At 41.9% G+C, this 24,539-nt stretch overlaps 1 protein-coding gene across 2 annotated transcripts in view; it reads left to right on the top strand.

Annotated features, from left to right (window-relative positions):
• Positions 1-14,255: 14,255 nt before the first annotated feature.
• Positions 14,256-24,539, top strand: part of LOC138365404 (uncharacterized) — a 99,026-nt gene continuing 88,742 nt past the window's right edge. For both annotated transcript variants that reach the window (XM_069325713.1, XM_069325712.1), the window contains exon 1: positions 14,256-14,485. The gene's annotated coding sequence lies outside the window, so the exon portion shown is untranslated. The remainder of the gene's footprint in view (positions 14,486-24,539) is intronic.

The following is a 24,539-nucleotide window of genomic DNA, read 5'->3' as shown; positions in this document are numbered from 1 at the left end:
TGGATGGGCGGGATGGATTAGTGGCTGGCTGGAAGGCGGGTTGCGTGGGTATAAATCATGGGCAGGCGGGCTGGCTGGGTAAATGGGTGGGCGGGATGGGTGGATGGATGGATTGGTGGCTGACTGGCGGGCAGGCAGCGTGGATGGGTGGGCGCGGGCTGGGTTGTGTTTATGGGAGGGCGTTCTGGGTTCGTGCGGGTCTCGGTTCACGCGGACGGGCGGGCAGGCTTTACGGGCGAGCTTGGGGGATCTGGCTATTTGGGCGGACGGGTGGGCGGCTATTCGCCCACCCGTCAAATAGTCGGGCTGGGTTTGACTGGCTGCGGTCACGCCTGATTCACCCATCAGCTCCCTCATCCGCACATTATTCTCCCCCTTCGTTCTCCACGCCGGACCCTTCCATATATATCCCCGACCTCTCCAGCTGAGTCTAGATGACGGATACAAATTAATACGGTTCAGATGCATGGCTTCGTTCCTGCCATACGGTGGCCTTGGTGTTGTGTAAGCAACAGACTCATGTTGTCTACAAACTGCGACTGATTGCTACCACAACTGCGAATGCCTAACTGCCTTTGACTGGTTATGACTGACCGTGACTTGTAACTGGTTATGACTGACTGTGACTTGTCACCGATTATGACTGACTGTGAAGGCCTGACTGACCTGTGATTGTGAATGCCTGCCGGACTGTGACTTCTGCCTGAACGCCTGACTGTGACTCGACCATGGCTGCCTCTAACTGGTTACGACTGTGACTAGCTCTGACATGCTGCAGAGCCTTAAAAGGGATGGAAACTTCAGGGTATCCTTTTTAAGGCTCCGAGATTGGTGTAGTGGGTTTAATGCATACCAGCCATGCCAGGTGTTGTGAAGCATCTGTGCTGGCGAGGGTTCGAGTCCCCTGGTGGTGGGCGAGTCTAAAGTTGTTTAACTTCAAACTTGCATGTTTAGGCATATATATATATATATTGTGACGGAGTTCCCCCCCCTTATTATTCTCCCACGCCTGCAGTAAGAGTCATGTCTACTTTTCCCAAGCGTTCTCTACGTTGCAGGCTACAATTTGATATATGGGAGAGAGTGAAGTGTTCTCGGAGAGCCGAGAAATTCGTGAAATAGTAATGTTTTGGCCTGTGGTATAGGCCCTTTAGGGAGCCAAGATGGCGCTTACTTCCCTGATCTCCCGCCAAAACCGTGTGACGTCAGTGGCACCGGATTGGTCACCGACAGCAGTGCGGCACCGGGAGCCAATGAAAACTTCCCATAGCGAAAGTGACGTCACGAAGGAAGGGGGTCCGGCCAGCGCGCCGGGCTGGCGCCAGCAGTCAGACACGACACGTCATAGAGGTCGGACGTGCGACGAGTGGTCCTGTCAGTCGGACAGTTATTCCAGCTCCCGTGGATTTACGCGTCACCGGAAGTCCGACAGTACTCTGAGAAGTCTTCCCTAGTTCATGTGTTGAACCAGAAGAGGGAATTGACGGTTATTGACTGGAGCAACAAGTGCTCCAGTCAGGTACTGTGCCAGTAGCAGTGAAGCCGTGCAGTGACGTATGTTGACGTCTGTGGCAATTCACCAGTTCGTGACAGCGTAGTGGCTGACAGAGCCACTGGGTAGCTGAGGAAGAGAGGACTATTTGGGGAAACCGGATGACTGTAGCTGAGACGTAGGCGACAGCCGTTGCTGGGAGAAGACGACGGCCAGGAGACCGACTCCAACCTTCAAGAAGTTAAGAAGGAGGACGGACCTGCAGTGAGGAGGCACGGAGACGACGCGCTAAACGGTGTGACGACGAGAGGCTCTGGTAGGACACGACGACGTGTAGTGTGGGGGCGTTCCCGACACGAGGACCAGGAGCTACATCTCGACTCTCATCGGAGAATAGGGTGAAGTAGGTGTTTCTAGTTCCCTCCCCATTCCCCTTTAGTTAGCTATATTATTTGGCTATATTATCTAGCCTGAAGATTTTATATGTCGTGAGCAAGTCTCACACATGTCATGGTAAAGCACCAGTGGGCTAGACAGTACTATCAAGAGTACTTGTAATATTCATGTTGATTATTGGTGTGTACAGGCACCAGGAACCAGTGATAAATTTACTGTGTTGTGTATATCTTTCTATAGATTTTGATATGAACATATAGTGGTAAATTATATATAATATTATGCCCGTATGTGGAGGTTAGGCTATGTGCCCAGAAACTATTTATTTTCCATGTATTGATGATTGATTTATATACCATATATATGTCTATGTTCATTCAGTGAATAATCATTTGTGAGTACAGTGAATTATTGTGTTATCGCCCACGAGAGAAAGTACTGAAAACTCCAGTGTTAATAATTCTTAATGTATTGCTGAGTGAAGAACAATGTAAAGCCATTACAGTGAATCATTACAGCATTGATTGTAGAAAAGACTGTTTGAGCCTGAGTACAGTGTAACCAAGTGATACGTGTTGTAGTAGCCAATATCGTGTGTGCGAGTTCATAGTAATATTGGAGAATTTAATGAAACAGCACGCGTGACTCTAGAAAACAAGCAAAGAGCTTCCGCGCGGAAAGGCCACGCGATCAGCTGGTTTTTGACACTTGATGAGGGGGGGGGGGGGGGAGATGTTGCCCCCTGATGATCGCATAATATCCGTGGGAATTACCAGCCGCATCAGGATCAGTTGATTTATTTGTTATTGTTTAGCCTTGTGACATCTTTCATACATTTTAAGTAAAATACAAAATTATCTTTGTTTTTTTTATCATCCCCTCCATTGATCTTGTGTCTATACTACACCTGTAAGCATAGAGTGATAACAATAAGTACCTGCCTGATTCCTGATCTTTGAGTGTGACCTTGCCAAGGCTACCACTGAATGCACCAGTCCACTGATGGTGTTACTGGTCACCTAAAAACACCAGTTGGCGACCTTGTGATTAACCGTAGAGCCCAATTGTTGGGGAGGGCACACGACAGTCGATATGAACGAGTCGTGTTCTCACTCTTTCTTGGTAAGAGGCCGTTAAGATTGACTGGGAGACTCTCCTGGCGTGCAGTGGCGCCGTGAGGATCGAGGGAAGACCTGCAAGGCTACGGTGAGTTACCTTGAGCATAACTATTGCTCACCCCAGAGTGAGGGTAGAGAATTAATAGAGAGGTGAAACCCCGACAATATATATATATATATATATATATATATATATATATATATATATATATATATATAATATATATATATATATATATATATAAAATATATATATATATAAAATATATATATATATTTATATATATATATAAAATATATATATATATATAAATATATATATATAAATAAATATATATAAAATATATATATATATATATATATATATAATATATATATATATATAAAATATATATATATAATATATATATATATATATATATATATATATATATATATATATATATATATATATATATATATATATATATATATATATATATATATATATATAAATATCTGCATTTGAGAGAGGTGGATGGGGTGAGGTGGCATTAATAGGGTATTAATTTCATCAACACAAGACAGAACAAGAGGTGGCATTAATAGGGTATTAATTTCATCAACACAAGACAGAACACAAAACAATGGGTATTGAATAGAAGTGATTGTAGAAAGCCTATTGGTCAATATTTCTTGATGCTTCTATATTGGAGCGGAGTCTTGAGGTGGGTAGAATATAGTTGTGCATTAATTGGCTGTTGATTGCTGGTGTTGACTTCTTGATGTGTAGTGCCTCGCAAACGTCAAGCCGCCTGCTATCGCTGTATCTATCGATGATTTCTGTGTTGTTTACTAGGATTTCTCTGGCGATGGTTTGGTTGTGGGAAGAGATTATATGTTCCTTAATGGAGCCCTGTTGCTTATGCATCGTTAAACGCCTAGAAAGAGATGTTGTTGTCTTGCCTATATACTGGTTTTTTTGGAGCTTACAGTCCCCAAGAGGGCATTTGAAGGCATAGACGACGTTAGTCTCTTTTAAAGCCTTCTGTTTTGTGTCTGGAGAGTTTCTCATGAGTAGGCTGGCCGTTTTTCTGGTTTTATAGTAAATCGTCAGTTGTATCCTCTGATTTTTGTCTGTAGGGATAACGTTTCTATTAACAATATCTTTCAGGACCCTTTCCTCCGTTCTATGAGCTGTGGAAAAGAAGTTCCTGTAAAATAGTCTAATAGGGGGTATAGGTGTTGTGTTAGTTGTCTCTTCAGAGGTTACATGGCGTTTCACTTTCCTTCTTATGATGTCTTCGACGAAACCATTGGAGAAGCCAATGGCCTGCTGACTCCTTATGTTCCTTGCGCCTTCAGCCTGAAGTCTCCAAAGGAATTTGTTGACTTACTGTGGGGCACACGGGCCACAGGCATATGAGCCTCGTTGGACGTAGAATCGCTGTTGACCAACGTACCTGTGGACGAGACAATCGGGATGATAGCCGACAGAGTGTATCGTGATCCAGCCTGTACTCCTCTTGACATACCAGTAAATATTCTGAGGAAACTACTCCAAGCTTGTACTAAAGAGGCACCCTTCTTGAGCCCGGATGGGCACATGTATAAGCAAGTAGATGGGGTCGCCATGGGTTCTCCCCTAGGTGTCCTGTTTGCAAACTTCTACATGGGTACCATCGAGCAAAAAGTCTTAGTCGACATGAACTTGACACCGGCCATATACTGCAGGTATGTTGACGACATTTTTACACAGGTACCTGATGTCAGACATCTGCAGGAGCTGAAGGAGGCATTTGAGCAGAGTTCCGAGCTGCGTTTCACTTACGAGATGGAAAAGGATGGGAAGCTGCCCTTTCTAGATGTAACAGTCATGGAAAAGAGCGGAGGTTTCCACACTGCAGTCTACACTAAGGAAACGAACATAGGAATGTGCCTAAATGCCAACAGCGACTGCCCAGACAGGTACAAGAGGAGTGTTGTTATCACATATGTCGACCGTGCTCTCAGCCACAGCTCAGAATGGAAGCAAGTCGACGAAGAACTCTGTAGGATAAGGCAGGTCCTAGTCAACAACGGCTTCTCCAATGGTTTCGTCGAAGACATCATAAGAAGGAAAGTGAAACGCCATGCAACCTCTAAAGAGACAACTAACACAACACCTATACCCCCTATTAGACTATTTTACAGGAACTTCTTTTCCACAGCTCATAGAACGGAGGAAAGGGTCCTGAAAGATATTGTTAATAGAAGCGTTATCATTACAGACAAAAATCAGAGGATACAACTGACGATTTACTATAAAACCAGAAAAACGGCCAGCCTACTCATGAGAAACTTTCCAGACACAAAACAGAACGCTTTAAAAGAGACTAACGTCGTCTATGCCTTCAAATGGGGACTGTAAGCTCCAAAAATCCCAGTATATAGGCAAGACAACAACATCTCTTTCTAGGCGTTTAACAATGCATAAGCAACAGGGCTCCATTAAGGAACATATAATCTCTTCCCACAACCAAACCATCGCCAGAGAAATCCTAGTAAACAACACAGAAATCATCGATCGATACAGCGATAGCAGGCGGCTTGACGTTTGCGAGGCACTACACATCAAGAAGTCAACACCAGCAATCAACAGCCAATTAATGCACAACTATATTCTACCCACCTCAAGACTCCGCTCCAATATAGAAGCATCAAGAAATATGGACCAATAGGCTTTCTACAATCACTTCTATTCAATACCCATTGTTTTGTGTTCTGTCTTGTGTTGATGAAATTAATACCCTATTAATGCCACCTCTTGTTCTGTCTTGTGTTGATGAAATTAATACCCTATATATAAATATATATATATATATATAAAATATATATATATATATATATATAAAATATATATATATATTGTTGGGGGTTTCACCTCTCTATTATTCTCTACCCTTACTCTGGGGTGAGCAATAGTTATGCTCAAGGTAACTCACCGTAGCCCTGCGGGTCTTCCCTCGATCCTCACGGCGCCACTGCACGCCAGGAGAGTCTCCCAGTCAATCTTAACGGCCTCTAATTAAGAAAGAGTGAGAACACGACTCGTGCATATCGACTGTCGTGTGCCCTCCCCAACAATAGGGCTCTACGGTTATTCACAAGATCGCCAACTGGTGTTTAAGGTGGCCAGTAACACCCTCAGAGGACTGGTGTATTCAGTGGTAGCCTTGGCAAGGTCACACTCAAAGATCAGGAATCAGGCAGGTACTTGTTGTTATCACTCTATGTTTACCAGTATAATATAGCCACAAGATCAATGGAGGGAATGATAAAAACACTAAGATAGTTTTGTATTTTACTTAAAATGTATGAAAGATGTCACAACAACAAATAAATCAGCAAATCCTGACGCGGCCGGAAGTTCCCACGAATAGTCCGTGATCATTAGGTGGCAACACCTCCCCCTCCTCATCAAGTGTCAAGAACAGCTGATCGCAATGGACTCTCCGCGCGAAATTTGCTTGTTTGCTAGATTCACGCGCGCGGTTTCTTTAAATTCTCCAATATTACTAGAAACTCGCACACTCGATATTGGCACAAATAAACCGAATTACTTAGTTACACTGTACTCAGGCTCAAACAGTCTTTTCTACAATCAATTCTACAATGATTCACTGTAATGGTCTTACACTGTTATTTATCCAACAATATATTATGAAATATTAACACGGGAGTTTTCAGTACTTTCTCTCGTGGGCGATAACGCAATGATTCACTGTACTCACAAATGATTATTCACTGAATGAACATAGACATATATATGGTATATAAATCAATCATCAATACATGGAAAATAAATAGTTTCTGGGCACATAGCCTAACCTCCAAATACCGGCATAATATTATATATAATTTACCACTATATGTTCATATCAAAATCTATAGAAAGATATACACAACACAGTAAATTTATCACTGGTTCCTGGTGCCTGTACACACCAATAATCAACATAAATAATACAAGTACTCTTGATAGTACTGTCTAGCACCCTGGTGCTTTACCGTGACATAGGTGAGACTTGCTCACGACATATAAAATCTTCGGGCTAGATAATATAGCCAAATAACACAGCTAACTAAAGGGGAATGGGGAGGGAACTAGAACCACCTACTTCACCCTATCCTCCGATGAGAGTCGAGATGTAGCTCCTGGTCCTCGTGTCGGGAACGCCCCCACACTACACGTCGTCGTGTCCTACCAGAGCCTCTCGTCGTCCCACCGTTCAGCGCGTCGTCTCCGTGCCTCCTCACTGCAGGTCCGTCCTCCTCCTTGACTTCTTGAAGGTTGGAGTCGGTCTCCTGGCCGTCGTCTTCTCCCAGCAACGGCTGTCGCCTACGTTTCAGCTACAGTCGTTCGGTTTCCCCAAATAGTCCTCTCTTCCTCAGCTACCCAGTGGCTCTGTCTGCCACTACGCTGTCACGAACTGGTGAATTGCCACAGACGTCAACATACGTCACTGCACGGCTTCACTGCTACTGGCACAGTACCTGACTGGAGCACTTGTTGCTCAAATAACCGTCAATTCCCTCTTCTGGTTCAACACATGAACTAGGGAAGACTTCTCAGAGTACTGGCGGACTTCAGGTGACGCGTAAATCCACGGTAGTGGGAAACAGCTGTCCGACAGATAGGACCACTCGTCGCACGTCCGACCTCTATGACGTGTCGTGTCTGACTGCTGGCGCCAGCCCGGCGCGCTGGCCGGACCCCCTTCCTTCGTGACGTCACTTTCGCTACGGGAAGTTTTCATTGGCTCCCGGTGCCACATTGCTGTCGGTGACCAATCCGGTGCCACTGACGTCACACGGTTTTGGCGGGAGATCAGGGAAGCCAGCGCCATCTTGGCTCCCTAAAGGGCCTAAACCACAGGCCAAAATATCACTATTTCACAAATTTCTCGGCTCTCCGAGAACACTTCACTCTCTCCCATATATCAAATTGTAGCCTGCAACGTAGAGAACGCTTGGGAAAAGCAGACATGACTCTTACTGCAGGCGTGGGAGAATTATAAGGGGGGGAACTCCGTCACATACCCCTCCCCTTAAAATAAGAGTCATGTCTCGTTAGTGTATGCGGGATAGGGCGTCCGCTACTACGTTTTCCTTCCCTTTGATGTGCTTGACCTTGATCCTTGTCAGACTCTCAGTGCGGGTGAGACTGGTGCCGTTCGCCCTGGACCACTTACTTTCCTCCTCCGGGAGTTCTCGTTTCCTCGGTACACACAGACCCGTCTTCCGCTGGGTTTCTCGGGTATCCGTTCCGTCCTGCTTGGCGGCTCTACCTTCCACAGTGAAGAAATGTCTCAGGCGGCCTGCGTGACACACCTGTTTCTTTCGGGGTCCATCCGGCTTCCCAATCTCGTACGACACTGGACCCAACCGTCGCAGCACTCGGTATGCTCTCTTGAACCGCGACCTGGTCACTCTACCTTTACCTGGCAGCACAACCAATACTTTGGATCCGGCCTGAACATTCCTCTGCGCAGCTCTCCTGTTGTACCACTCCGACATCTTACGTTGCGCCTTCTTCAGGAGTTTCCTAGCCAGTTTCTTCGCTCGAGTGAGACGTTCTCTGAACTTCTGGACATATTTATTCACCGTTCCCACGGTTGCTCCTGGCGTCCATCGTTCCCTCATCATAGATAGCACGGCATATATAATATAGATAAATGGAAAGTAAGCCTTCTCAGGACCCACACGTCCTCCTTCGGCCTTACTAACCAATTCGGGGAACCCCTCCTGTTGTAACTCTCCGAGACGAGCGCGGTTTACCCCTAGAGAACTGGTGAGTGTCACCTGCAACTCACCATTCGGGCTACTCTCGCCCTCCACTCGTTCTCTGGGTCCTACGCAGAGGTGATCTGTTCCCAGGCTGTCAATCGACTCCTCAGCCCCATCAGATCCACAACCTCCTGGTTCTTCGCGTTGTCTCGGTGTCACAGTACAAACTGGGATCGCCACCGGTGCGATTCCCTTCTCGTCCCCACAGACGTTCGAATCTTCGCCTGTCTCCTCGTGTTGTTCTGGGCACTCTTCGCCTTTCACGAGATGTGGGAGGACGTATCCTCCACACGCGTCATTCCCCAAGATGACCTGCGCCTCCATCTTGGGCATTGATGTACAGACTCCCACCACTAGGGTCTGGCAGCCATAATCGGAATTTAAAGTTACCTGGTGTAGGGGCATCCTCACTGGGCCTCCCACAGTGGTCACACTAGCCACCCCCACACTGGTACTTTCGTAACCCTCGGGGAACAGGGTTTCACTTACCAGGGTAAAGTCAGCCCCGGTGTCTCTTAGCATCTTCACCGGGGATGGGGTCTGCGACCCCCATCCTTACGGTTCCTTGACACATGAATGGGTGAACTTTCTTCTCCCCATTCAGCACGGGTCCATCCCGCACTCCCTCGGCCCTCTGGTCCTCGAACATCACTAAAGCAACGTGTCCCCGCTGCTTCGGGCGTCTGCACTCCCGCGCGACGTGTCCGGGTATTCCGCAGTTGTAGCAGCGGCCCCTCGGCGGAGACCATCCGCCACCGCTCGCCTTAGCACTGCCTCCAGAGACCGTCACACCCTGTGTCTTTCCCGCCTCACTTGTCGATTCTTTCCCTGCAGTAACAGTTCCCGAGCTCTCAGCTTGGTTCTCCCCTATCGGCGCTACAGCACCTTTTGATCCTCGGGTGTTCCAACTTGAGAAATGGGACTTGGGAGAACTCGTTCCTGTCCTCCATCCATCCGTCCTTCTATAACTCCTATCGTTTCCGACGTATGCGGGTGGTCGGTTCTGTCCCTCTCGGCGTGGGCGTAGGGCTTCTTCTAACATGTCGGCCCGGTCGGCTGCGGCCCTCAGGTCCTTTATGTCCGCCTCCTTTACCCTCATCCTGATCTCAGGAGAGAGCATGGACATAAACTTTTCCATGGCCATTAGTTCCTTGACCTCTTCGACCGACCTTGCTTCTTCAGAGTCCAGCCACTTAAGGAGCTTTCTTTCAATGTCCCTCGCCGTCTCCGCATACGATTTTCCTGGCAACCGGGTACATTCTCTAAACCTCTTTCTGTAACACTCTGGTGTGAGCTTAAAGGAACGGAGCACAGCTCGTTTTACCGCATCGTAGTTAGTGCATTCTTGGAAGTCGAGCATAGTGAAGGCTTGGCGAGCTTCCCCTGTGAGCCTCCCTTGGACCAACTCCGCCCACTCCGCCCTCGGCCACCTCTTCATAGCAGCAACTCTCTCAAAGTGATCGAAGAAACTTTCGGCTTCACTAGGCACAAAGACCGGCAGGTCTCGTTCCCTCACTCGTCGGTCTTCCTGTGGCGGGGCAGGGGCACCTAGTCCCAGTTCAGCTCGCTTCAGCTCCACCTCCTGGTTGGCTTCTATTTCCATTTGTCTCAGCCTAACTTCTTGCTCTCGTTCTTCCCTGCGTAGCTGTGCTTCTCGTTCCTCACGCTTCGTCTGTGCTTCTCGTTCCTCACGCTTCGTCTGTGCTTCTCGCTCCTGTTCTTCCCGGCGCAGCTGTGCTTCTCGCTCTTGCTCTTCCCGGCGCAGCTGTGCTTCTCGCTCCTCACGCTTCATCTGTGCTTCTCGCTTCTGTTCTTCTTTGCGCAGCTGTGCTTCTTCTCTCCTCAGCTGCGCTTCTGCTTCCCGCTCTTCCTTGCGCTGTTGTGCCTCTTCTCTCCTCAGCTGCGCTTCTCGCTCTTCTCTGCGCTGCTGTGCTTCTCGCTCTTCTTTACGCTGCTGTGCTTCTAGCTGCAGCTTCATTATTTCCAGCTTAATGCTGTGCCTGCTGCCGCTGGATCCCCTGCTGCTTCCACCAATACTCAGGTGTTCACCCTCACTGGCAGGTGTTTGGGGCCGTTCCTCCCCCAAAGCTTCGTCTCGAGCCTTTAGCTGAGCCATTATCTCTAGTCTTCTTTCACCAACTCTGGCAGATTTCAACTTTATTCCAAAATGATCCGCTATAGCCTGTAACTGTGCCTTGGTGCACTCTTCCAGCACCTGTTCGTCTCTAGAGTCAATAAACCTTGCTACTTTATCATCCTCCATCTTGTGCTACGAGTGTTAACCTGCACCTGATCTCTAACACCACTGCCAAGTACCACCACTGCAACCTTTACTTCGATTGAAATCCTGGCAAGGTCGCCAATGTTGGGGGTTTCACCTCTCTATTATTCTCTACCCTTACTCTGGGGTGAGCAATAGTTATGCTCAAGGTAACTCACCGTAGCCCTGCGGGTCTTCCCTCGATCCTCACGGCGCCACTGCACGCCAGGAGAGTCTCCCAGTCAATCTTAACGGCCTCTAATTAAGAAAGAGTGAGAACACGACTCGTGCATATCGACTGTCGTGTGCCCTCCCCAACAATAGGGCTCTACGGTTATTCACAAGATCGCCAACTGGTGTTTAAGGTGGCCAGTAACACCCTCAGTGGACTGGTGTATTCAGTGGTAGCCTTGGCAAGGTCACACTCAAAGATCAGGAATCAGGCAGGTACTTGTTGTTATCACTCTATGTTAACCAGTATAATATAGCCACAAGATCAATGGAGGGAATGATAAAAACACTAAGATAGTTTTGTATTTTACTTAAAATGTATGAAAGATGTCACAACAACAAATAAATCAGCAAATCCTGACGCGGCCGGAAGTTCCCACGAATAGTCCGTGATCATTAGGTGGCAACACCTCCCCCTCCTCATCAAGTGTCAAGAACAGCTGATCGCAATGGACTCTCCGCGCGAAATTTGCTTGTTTGCTAGATTCACGCGCGCGGTTTCTTTAAATTCTCCAATATTACTAGAAACTCGCACACTCGATATTGGCACAAATAAACCGAATTACTTAGTTACACTGTACTCAGGCTCAAACAGTCTTTTCTACAATCAATTCTACAATGATTCACTGTAATGGTCTTACACTGTTATTTATCCAACAATATATTATGAAATATTAACACGGGAGTTTTCAGTACTTTCTCTCGTGGGCGATAACGCAATGATTCACTGTACTCACAAATGATTATTCACTGAATGAACATAGACATATATATGGTATATAAATCAATCATCAATACATGGAAAATAAATAGTTTCTGGGCACATAGCCTAACCTCCAAATACCGGCATAATATTATATATAATTTACCACTATATGTTCATATCAAAATCTATAGAAAGATATACACAACACAGTAAATTTATCACTGGTTCCTGGTGCCTGTACACACCAATAATCAACATAAATAATACAAGTACTCTTGATAGTACTGTCTAGCACCCTGGTGCTTTACCGTGACATAGGTGAGACTTGCTCACGACATATAAAATCTTCGGGCTAGATAATATAGCCAAATAACACAGCTAACTAAAGGGGAATGGGGAGGGAACTAGAACCACCTACTTCACCCTATCCTCCGATGAGAGTCGAGATGTAGCTCCTGGTCCTCGTGTCGGGAACGCCCCCACACTACACGTCGTCGTGTCCTACCAGAGCCTCTCGTCGTCCCACCGTTCAGCGCGTCGTCTCCGTGCCTCCTCACTGCAGGTCCGTCCTCCTCCTTGACTTCTTGAAGGTTGGAGTCGGTCTCCTGGCCGTCGTCTTCTCCCAGCAACGGCTGTCGCCTACGTCTCAGCTACAGTCGTTCGGTTTCCCCAAATAGTCCTCTCTTCCTCAGCTACCCAGTGGCTCTGTCTGCCACTACGCTGTCACGAACTGGTGAATTGCCACAGACGTCAACATACGTCACTGCACGGCTTCACTGCTACTGGCACAGTACCTGACTGGAGCACTTGTTGCTCAAATAACCGTCAATTCCCTCTTCTGGTTCAACACATGAACTAGGGAAGACTTCTCAGAGTACTGGCGGACTTCAGGTGACGCGTAAATCCACGGTAGTGGGAAACAGCTGTCCGACAGATAGGACCACTCGTCGCACGTCCTACCTCTATGACGTGTCGTGTCTGACTGCTGGCGCCAGCCCGGCGCGCTGGCCGGACCCCCTTCCTTCGTGACGTCACTTTCGCTACGGGAAGTTTTCATTGGCTCCCGGTGCCACATTGCTGTCGGTGACCAATCCGGTGCCACTGACGTCACACGGTTTTGGCGGGAGATCAGGGAAGCCAGCGCCATCTTGGCTCCCTAAAGGGCCTAAACCACAGGCCAAAATATCACTATTTCACAAATTTCTCGGCTCTCCGAGAACACTTCACTCTCTCCCATATATCAAATTGTAGCCTGCAACGTAGAGAACGCTTGGGAAAAGCAGACATGACTCTTACTGCAGGCGTGGGAGAATTATAAGGGGGGGAACTCCGTCACAATATATATATAAAATATATAAATATATATATATATGTATTTATATATATATATTTATATTTATATATATATATATATATATATATATATATATATATATATATATATATATATATATATATATATATATATATATATATATATATTTATATATATATATTTGGAGGAGTATTTATATAGAGGAGTGTTGTTGGGATACATAAGGGATAAATGGGGGGTGAATCATAAGAATAGAGGTAACAGCGGAAGGCCTATTGGCCCATACGAGGCAGCTCCTATCTACATACAAAGATTAATCAGGTGATTAATCTGAATAATCTTTGTATGTAGATAAGAGCTGCCTCGTATGGGCCTATGGGTCAATAGGCCTTCCGCAGTTACCTCTATTCTTATGTTCTTATGTTTCACCCCCATTTATCCCTTATGTATCCCCCCAAGTGTTCACCTTTATTGTCTTATCACCTGACCCAGTGCGGGTATAAAATCAACCAGTCCTGAAAATTCTTTTCACTTGAGAATGAACCATGAAGGTTCGAAACCTTGTGCAAATTGTATATATAAATGTAATACATTCTATAGTAATTCACTTCTTTTCTTCACCTTAAAATTACGAAAATGAGTTTTGGAGAACTCATATTTCAGCTAAGCCCTGATGCTAAGAAAATAGTTAGAGGGATAGAACGCCCTAAATTAGAAGATAGTAAATACAGAATATGCGGTCATATTCAATGAGACATATATATATATATATATATATATATATATATATATATATATATATATATATATATATATATATATATATATATATATATATATATATATATATATTCTCTCCTACTTTGCTGCTATAGAAACTATTGTTATTGAGCACTTAACTAATTGAGGTGATAAGAGTGCTTTTACAAGCTCAGGTTATAGTTACATCACAAACATTGTATAACTGATGCATTACATAGTCCATCTTGGGTACAGGTCCATACTGGACTTGTACCCAAGGCCAACATGAGGAGTCCACATGAAACATAAAGGATGACTTTCGGTTCCTTACCCAAGGAAGTGTATCAGGAGCTGCCTCTCAGTGACGGGCCGAGCTTCTAGCTGTGTGGACGCGTCTCCTCTCGTCTTGACACTTGAGGTAACTACTTTGATATAACACTGACACATGCACGCAATGTTATGTCCATTATAACATTAATAACGAAGAGTCACAAGAATGGACAATGTTAATACTTCACAAAACTTAACACAGTATTGGGTCATCCACTATATTGATATCATAGTGTATGTGACTGAACAAATTAAGACCTTAAAGTTTGTGAACATAATACTTGCTGTGAGAGGAAGTACTCTCCTCCCTCTCATCATTAACACCATTATTATATATAGGCTATATTATACAGACGGTCCAGGTTGTAGTACAGTCGGGTTCGTTCTCGACCCACAGCCGAGAATTCCGGGATTGAATCCTGGGCGGGACAGGAATGATTGGGCACATTTTCTATCACTTAATGTACCTGTTCACCTTGTAGCAAGTAGCTACTCAGAAGTTAGTCAGCTTATTGTGGGATTGCTTCCTGGAAGGGGGATCACTAACTAGACCCTGGGGTGGGGGGGGGCTCTCGATATGTAGCACTAACGTATATAAATACACTCTGGCTGCATGTCCCCCGACGCAATAAATTATTAATTTGTTTGTTATTTATTTATATACAAGAAGGTATATTGGGTTTATGAGAGTCCATAGAATTGATGTTTTACATTCTTGCAAAGTCACTAACACGCATAGCGTTTCGGGCAGGTCCTTAATCTAACAAGTAATTTAAGTAGGTAATTTGTAGCAAAATTTGAAGAATTTGAACAGGTACATTGTAGCAAAATTTGTGGATTATTAATTGGTACATTGTAGTGAAATTTCCGTTCAACATAATAGCCTTGATATAAGTTGAAAGCAGTGATTACAATGGTGAAGTTTCACGGCTTAGGCACATATATTGGAAGAGTGGGTAGCACAAGTTATGGTGCGAGTTTGAAGCACTAGGTTGGAAACTATGAGGATGAAATTAGGTACTTTTTGGTTTTACGTTTGACTAAGACATAGGTTAATTCGTTAGGGAGTGAGTTCCGTAGACTAGGTGTCTTTATTTGTATTTAGTTTGACTGGGATATCAGAGAGATATTTATTTCTAGTGTTGTGATTATAGGTTCTATTACATCTGTCAAGAAAGAGCTTCAGATCAAGATTTACATTTAAGAGCAAAGTTTTGTACATGTAAGTGGCACAAGAGAATGTGCGGAGTGAGTTTATGTTTAGCATGTTCAGGGATTTAAACATAGGGGCTGTATGTTGTCTGAAAACAGTTTATTATTACGATAGCAGATTTTTGCTGGGTGATGATGGTTTGAGGTATTTTTTCAGTGACTGAACCACTTTGCACAGATTCCGTATGTAAGATAGGGATAAATTAGCGCGTAGTTTAATGAGATGAGAACGGAGTTTGAAACATAATATCTGATTTTAGAGAGTATACCAACCATTTTTAAGACTTTTTTCGTAATGTGTTGTATGTGTTCCCAGCTTTGGTGTTTAGTGAGTGAATGATGGTCATAACATCTGTTGAGCTGACTATTAAATAATATTCTCTTCATATTTTCTTCTAATCGATATTCTCTTGTTGTTCTGTCTTGAACTCTACTTCTAATACAGATTGATCTAGCAGAGCCAACATCATCCTCTAATTCTCACACACTCCTTTAACATATGTAACGTGTATGGCCTTAAATCTTATCACATCAGTTTATCTGTTTTTATGACTGACATGTTTCCAAGTTTCTTTTTTATGGACCCATAATACAAAGTTAGGCATGACGTTTTTCATTTCATTAAAAAATTTCGGGTGATGGTATCTTTGAAGGCTCCATTATGTGCAGCATGAGGAATTGGATGACGGGTAATGTGAGGCGTGTTGTGCATTGCTTTGGCTAGCTGATATACAAGTTCATTATGTAGTATACTACAATGCGCTGGGATCCATTGGAGAGAGGTGTCATAACCCTTCAATCGCTGTTCATGAAGAAGTTGAAGGCATGGGTAAATAAACTCTTTACACGTTGTGGAAGAGTATGTAATTGCTTGAATCGCACTCTTGGAGTCACTACCTATTGTATATATCCAAACTGGTAATGTTGAGATTATTTGGAGAGCGTGGTATAGGGCATATAATTCAGCAGTGTAAATAGATAGTTGGTCTGGTAACCGCCATCCCTGCTTGAGATGGTATTGCGGGATCCATACTGCGCCAGTGACCAAGGATGCGTTGTTTATTAGGATGCGAGATCGATCTGTGTAAATCACTATGGTATTTGGGTATAATTTTTTCTTGTGCCGTGATCTGGAATAGAGCAGTAACTATTCTGGCAGGTGTTGTACCAAACGCATTAATATAAAAAAAAGAGAACACAAAGATAGTGCAACCCGAGTTGCACTATCTATTAATTGATTATGGGTTGCATCAATCAATTAAACATAAATTCCTAGGAAGTTGATCCCCTAATTAATTGAAATGAAAGGGATGAATTCATGTTGAGTGTGGATTAAATAGAAACCCAAGGGAATACATGCAATGTTAAATAGATTAGGCTTGCTTGAAAAGTATACCGGCGACTCATTCAATAGCCACCGGCTCGTGATTCTGTGGTAAAGACATATTCCTAGGGATGGACTCACTAAACCACTAGAAATTACTCAACAAGTTTATTGAAACATAAATAATAGTAATGGGACAAATGAACACTGAACACTTCCTAAACTGAAATACTTCCGAAAATAGCGGCAATGGTATTGACTACAAAAATTAATGTGGATTCTACACTGAACTTAAAACAGACACAGATCTTTTTACCTTAAACACCACAGCCAATCCAGTTGTTCAGCCTTACCTCTGGAGGAGATCTTCATCCCAGGATGTCCCAACTCACACTAGCATACTCCCTGACCTCCGGACTGTGAAGCTAATCTAGGATTACTCCGCCACCCTCTCTGGCTGCCAGATTAGTCTGCAGGGTTAATTGAAAAAGCTAATCTAATTTACTGACCACCCAGATGATTAAATTCCTATTGAAATTGATGATAATTCTATAGGTTTTTGGACCCGGCTATTTCCAATTACAATATTGAATAGCGACCTGAATTTATAATTAACAACACGGAAGATTATGATCTTCCTGGCCGGCTGACCTCCTCGACCCAGGATGGGTCAGAGAAGAAGCCAGCCGAGCCAGATCGAACAAGTCCCCTATTCTAAATAATGTCAACTGTCTCTTTGACCACATAGGAGACTGGATCTTTACTCTAAATTCATGTTAATCTAACATACATACTTAAGCAAGATTGGTTATTACTACAATTCATGTTTTTCCTGAATTCTTCTTCATTGATTAATTAACACAAAGGGAAACTTAGCCAATTGGTCTTATACCCTCTCATCGCTAATCCTTTACTCTCTGGAGTGTGACCTTTTATACTGTTATCCAGGTTAAAGTTCCTTCTGACTCCAAACTAGCTTGTGTTCCCTGTAAATCATATGATCCAAGATCTATAAGCTTCTAAAACCAGCTTAGCTTGTTACACCTAGGTGGTTCCAGTGAGGGCTTTAAATGTGGTGAGTCTTGGTTGTGTCGTCTGTTGAAGATGTTGAATATGTGCTTTACAGGTAATTAAGGGCAAGTCGAAATGCATGCCAAGGTATTTATGTTCTCGTTCGTGTTTAATGGGAGTGTTGTGTATTGTGAGGGTGGGTAGATGAACAAGTCTTTTTAGGGAAGATCTAATAACATATTTTTGTAGTATTAACTTGAAGGCCGCATTGCTGTGTCCAATCAATGAGGTGGTCAAGTGCTATTTGCATTGTTGAGACCGTATTAGGTAGATCATTTTCTGAATAATACAATGCTAAATTGTCAGCGTACGCCGAGAGTTGAACAGGATGGGTGTTAGGTAAATCTGCTAAGAGTACAGCAAAAAGGGCTGGGCTTGGTATGAAGCCTTGTGGGACACCCGTTTGAATTAGAATACTATCTGAAAAACCGCCTTGTATATAGACCTTGGAGGTCCTGTTCGTAAGACAGGACTGTAGCCACAGAAGTAATCTTCCCTGTACACGTAAACGTGCAAGCTTTGCCAAGAGTCAAGTATAAGGAATGCTATCAAAAGCTCCTTTAAGGTCTTGGTAGTGAACACTAACAAATTTACTGCCTCTAAGAGAGGTGCAGAGTCGTGTTCAAGTATTTGATCCAAGTGTGAAGCATTGCGGTCGAAATCCAACTTGATTTTAAAATATATTATTCTCTGTAAACTATTATTATTATCAAGGTACCATTGGAGGCGAGTATATACTAGTCTTGCCATGACTTTACTGAGACATGATAGCAAGGAGATAGGTCGATAGGTCTGTATGACACAGGTTGGGAGGGTCTTTTCCTGGTTTGAGGAAAAGAATAATAATACTAGTCTACCATTGTGTGGGGATATTACCGTGAGTCCAGCATAAGTTGTAGCAGTTTAGAAGAGCGCTATGTGCAGTTGATGGAAGATATTTGATAAGTTCATATGTAATTCCATCCTCTCCAGGTGTCTTGCCAAGAGGTAAGTGGGTTAAAGCTAATTGTAGCTTACTTCCCAGTAAACACAAAATGTTTTCTGACGTATAAATTTGGTAGCATAAAGGTGATACTGTAACTATGTATATAAAGTCGTCTTTTAAATGTATAAAATACGTATAAAGTGTGTGTGTGTGTACTTACCTAGTTGTGCATGCAGGGGTTGAGCTCTGGTTCTCGTGTGTGAGTGTGTGTGGAAAGTACTGATAGGTAAAAGCATTACTATAGTGTGTGTGTATTTGGTGTGTTTATATGTGTTTGGGGTGTTTTTGTCTGTGTTGGTGTTTGTATGTGTTTGGTATGTGTGTTTGTCGGTGTTGGTGTTTGTTTGCCCTATTTGTGTGTTTGTGTGTGTGTTTGATATTTTTGGGTGTGTGTTTGTGTGTTACCTGATGTGTGGTTTGTGTTTGTTTAGTTTCTTTCTGTGATTGTCTGTGTTGGTGTGTTTGTATGTTTGGTGTGCATGTGTGTGTGTGGTATGTATGTGTTTGGTATGTGTGTTTGTTTGTTTCAAATGTGTGTGTGCGTGTGTGTGTGTTTGGTATGTATGTGTGTTTGTGTTTGGAATGTGTGTTTGGTGTGTGAGTGTGTGTGTGAGTAGTAGGGATGACGCCTTAAACTGGAATTTTTTTTTAAATATCCCGTTTAAGGCGTCGGGTTTCCAGTTAATTTGAAATATCCCGTTTAAAGCGTCGGGTTTCCAGTTAACTTTAAAAATCCAGTTTGTGGGCTTAAGGATTTCTTATCGAAGAAATTCAAAATTTTTCAGAGTTCTTATGGGAGAAAATAATTTCAAAGATCATAGAAAAATTCTGGGGCAAAGTCCGCCCAATTGTTTACTGAGAATAAACTTTATGGACAAATTTTGTTTGTTTTAGAAAATCACTCATTTGGAGTTAAAGAATTCTTATGAGGAAAATAATTTCAGGGATCTTAGAATTTTGTTAAGAGTTCTTATGGGAAAAATTCAAATTTTTTCAGAGTTCAGTGTTATGAAAATATTTCAGAGTTCGTGTAATCATTGAAGTGTATTTAAGAGTGTTAGACCGAAATTTGTAAAAAAAAGACATTTTCAGAGAATATTGTCATAAAAGTTTTGTTAAGGAAAATTTACATCATAGCTGTGACTTTTAGTTTTTATATCCATTTACTGCTGTTTCGCCTGAAAAAGACCGATTTTCATCAGACACCATTTAAAGATTGATTTTCTTCAGAGACCATTTAAGATAAAAAATATTAGAGACCATTTGAAGACCGAAATGTACAGAATTTTGACAGATTATTTTAGACCCAAATATGACAGACCTGTTAAGAGACCAAAATTAGTCAGAGACCAGTTTATGAGAAAAAATTAGTCAGTGATCAGTTTATGCCCAAAATTCATCGGAGACCAAAGACCAAAAAATATTTAGATTCCACTTTGAAACCAAAATATGACAGAATCCACTAAACGACCCAAAATAAACAGAGTCCAGTTCATGACTGAAAATTAGGCAGAGTTCATTTGAAGACCGAAATTGGGCAGAGTTCGATTGAAAACCGAAATTTGACAGAGTCCACTTTAAGACAAAAATTAATCAGAGTCCACTTTCAAACCGAAATATTTCAGAGATTTACTTACACCTGCATTCTTAAAGAGTTCTTATTTCGGAAATTCAAATATTATCAGAGTCCGGTTGACACCAAAAATTTTACAGATACCATTTTAAGACCAAATTTGTTAAAAACCGCATTTATAAGTTTAGTTTCGCTACTAATAGCCCAATTTTAATCAGTCATATTTCAAACGTAGTAAATCTAATAGAGTCAGTAAGTAAGTTCTAGCTCCTGTCCCCCACCTTAGTACCCTGTCGTATATTCAATACTAACAGTCCAATCCCCCTGAAATTTAAAACATAGCTATTTCAAACGTAGTAAATAAGATTCGTAAGATTCGAAAAATTACCGAGTTCTAACTCCTGTCTCTGTTTTAACCCCCTCTCATATCTTCGTTAATATCCTATCATTGTTCCTGAAATTTAAACCCACTGTATTTCATACACAGTAAATAAGATCCAAACAATTATCGAGCTCCACCTCCTGTCCCCCCCACCTTAGTTCCCTCACATATCATCTTTAGTATCGAACCAATTCCCCCTGAGATTTAAAACATAGCTAATTCAGACGTAGTAAAATATAATGATTTAGTTACCGAGCTCAAGCTCTTGTTCCCCACCTTAAACCCTTCTTGTATCATTTTTAATAACAGACCAATTACCCTGAGATTTAAAATCACTGTATTCCAGACATTGTAAAATAGATCCAAACCATTACCAAGCTCTCACTCTCATCCCCCACCTTAGTTCATTTGTATAACTTCTTTAGTACCAGACCAATTTCCCTGAAATTTAAAACAATCATATTTCAGACATAGTAAAATACAATAATTTAATTACCGAAATTCAGCTCCTGTTCCCCACCTTAGTTCATTTGTACAAGTTCTTTATTATCAGACCAAATCCCCTGATATTTAAAAACACCCAATTACATTTCAGACCCATGTAAAATAAATCCATAAGTAAATTACTGAGCTTCAACTCTTTTCCTCCGCTTTAGTTCATCAAAATTAATTCAGATCAAAACCCTCTCAAGTCTATCATCTTTGTCAAAAGTGAACACATCCTGTCCTTTAATACCCTTTTTGTACTCCACTATGTAAATAATCACTAACGAGCTAATATTCACACAGTAATAAAATTCACATGGTCAGATGGCACCTTACCTTCAATACCCTTTTTTTACTCATCTATGATATCTTTAATACCCTTTGTTTACTCATCTATGATATCTTTAATACCCTTTGTTTACTCATCTATGATATCTTTAATAGCCTTTGTTTACTCATGTAATATTCACACAGTCAAATCACACCTACCTTCCCCACCCCCTTTACCTTCCCATCCCTTACCCCACCCCCAACATTCTTTTGCCCTTCATCTTGCCTGCTCTTGCTTCATCTCGCCTGCTTCCCCTTCATCTCGCCCTCGTCCCCTACTCCCCCCTTAACCTCGCCCATTCCCCAACTTGTCCAAACTTTCAATAATCCTACTATATTTGTATATTCTCTCTATAGTCACTGTGTTCTTTGTATTCGCTTCCATGTTTTCTGCGTTTTTTGTCATGTTTTCATGTTCATCACATGTTCTCTGTACAACTTTTATACTGAATATTCATGTTCTCAATGTTCTTAACATGCTCCCCCATGTTCATATTCTCCGCATGTTCAGATCATATTTTCACCTCTCTTACGTGTTATATGTGTTCTTTGTCATATTCCCCATACGTTCACTATGTTCAACACATTCTCTTACATGTTTTATAAAATCAAACGTACAATTGCTTCTTCCGTTCAGTAAACAGTTCTTTGTCAAATACTATCAACAACATTACAGTTACCCTAATAAATTTAGTCAGTCACTCAGTTTTATTTGCAAAACTACGTCAATGTAATTCTCTTTATCATCTTAATATATCTCACCGACACTGTTCCTAAACAAATCTGCACTTTATTCAGTGCCAAATTTACCCAAGACAAAATTTTTCTCGTTTCTTAACTAAGATTACTTGTCAATTAACTAAAAATACTCACGTTCATCATTTTATAACTAACATTATCCATCGTCAGTCAACTAAAAATAGTCAGGATTAATATCGTTCGGCACTGTCCTTAACTAAAATACCCTTTCTCTTGGGTAAAAAATAGTCAAAGGAAACGTTCCATTACTGTTCATAACTAACTTTAACCATCGTCTTCAACTAAAAATAACCACACTCATCATTTTTTAACTAAAAGTATTCGTCAGTCAACTAAAAAATAGTAACATCCATCATTTCTGAACTAAAATATTCGTCAATCAACTGAAATTAGTCAGGATTAACCTCGTTCAACACTGTTCTTAACTAAAATATCACTTCTCTTAGCTGATAATTGTCAAGTGTAGCTTCGTTCAACGCTGTTCTTAACTAAAATTATTCTTCTCCTTAACCAAAAGAAGTAAAAAATGTAACTTCATTCAGCACTTTCGTAATTAACAGTATACCTTGAGGAGTAAGAAATATAGTCAAAGACACACTCAGAGACTTCACAAATACTCTTCGAGACATCAAAGACACTCTTCAAGACATCAAAGACATTGTTCAAGACATTAAAGACACTCTTGAAGACATCAAGGACACACAGAGACAAGAAAAATACTCTTCGAAACATCAAAGACGCTCTAAAAGACGTCAATAACACATACAAAGACATCAATGACAGACTCAAAGACTCTCTTCAAGACATCAGTAACAAGCTCAAAGACCCTAGGAATACTATTCACGCCTTCAGAAGTTATTCTCGGAGTCATCATATGTTATTCTCAGAGCTATCAAAAGTTATTCTCAGAGACGTCAAAATACTACTCATGTCCTCAAAGTTATTCTCAGAGCCATCAAAATTATTCTCAGTCATCAATGTTATTCTCAGTCACATTCGTTCATCAAAGTTATTCTCTAAGACATCAAAAGTTATTCTCAGAGTCATCAAAGTTATTCTCAGAGACATCAAAGTGAATCTCTAAGTCCCCTTTGTTCATGAAAGCTATTCTCTAACTCACATTCGTTCATCAAAGTTGTTCCCTAAAAAAATTCCCCAAAATCATCAACTTGTTCTCAAAGATATCAGTGTTGTTCTCCAAGACATCTTCAGGCATTAACTAACACTCCCAAATGTAACTAGCTCAACTTTCATATCAAATTTACACTTATGTTAAAATATATTTCTAGTCACTATCTTAAAACTGTTCTCTGGACAGCAATTCATCATCCTATCTTACTTATCCTAACCTATTCCTCCCCCTACCTGATGTAACTTACCTAATCAAACTTACGTAATCTATCCTAATCTAATCTTACTCTACCTTACCCTACCCTACCTTACCTTACTAAACTTAAATTACATAACCTAACCTAACCTTACTTAAATAACCTAACTTAACTAACTTATCCTAACCTAACTTAACTAACCTAACTTACCTAACCTAACCTACCTAACCTAACCTATCTAACCTAACTTGTATAACCTAACCTAACCTAACTTAACATAACTTACCTCTCTCCTCTTTGTCTTTCTCCTCTCTCTCTCTCTCCTCTCTCACTGTCTCTTACTCTCTGTTCTCCTTCTCTCTATCTTTCTAAATGCAAAAAAAGATAATTCTACTTAATAATTCAATAATTAATAATTAGAATTAACGTTTTGAAAACCTTTGCCCAAAACGTTATATCGTAACATTTAAAACACATTTTATTAAAACGTTATGACCTCACATTTTATACTCGTCTTTACAAATTCTCAAAACACATATATTAATTAATAATTTTAAACATAATTTAAAACGTGCCCAAAACAAAGAAGTGTCGTTTTTAGCATGTTTAGAAAACGTGAAAATGTTTGGTGGATTGAGGTGTAAATGTTGTCGACGCCAAGCATGGCCAGCGGTATGGTAGTCAGTTTCTTG

Source organism: Procambarus clarkii, chromosome 16 (assembly GCF_040958095.1).
Source record: "Procambarus clarkii isolate CNS0578487 chromosome 16, FALCON_Pclarkii_2.0, whole genome shotgun sequence".
NCBI lineage: Eukaryota > Metazoa > Arthropoda > Malacostraca > Decapoda > Cambaridae > Procambarus > Procambarus clarkii.
This window is presented reverse-complemented; position numbering and strand designations above follow the sequence as displayed.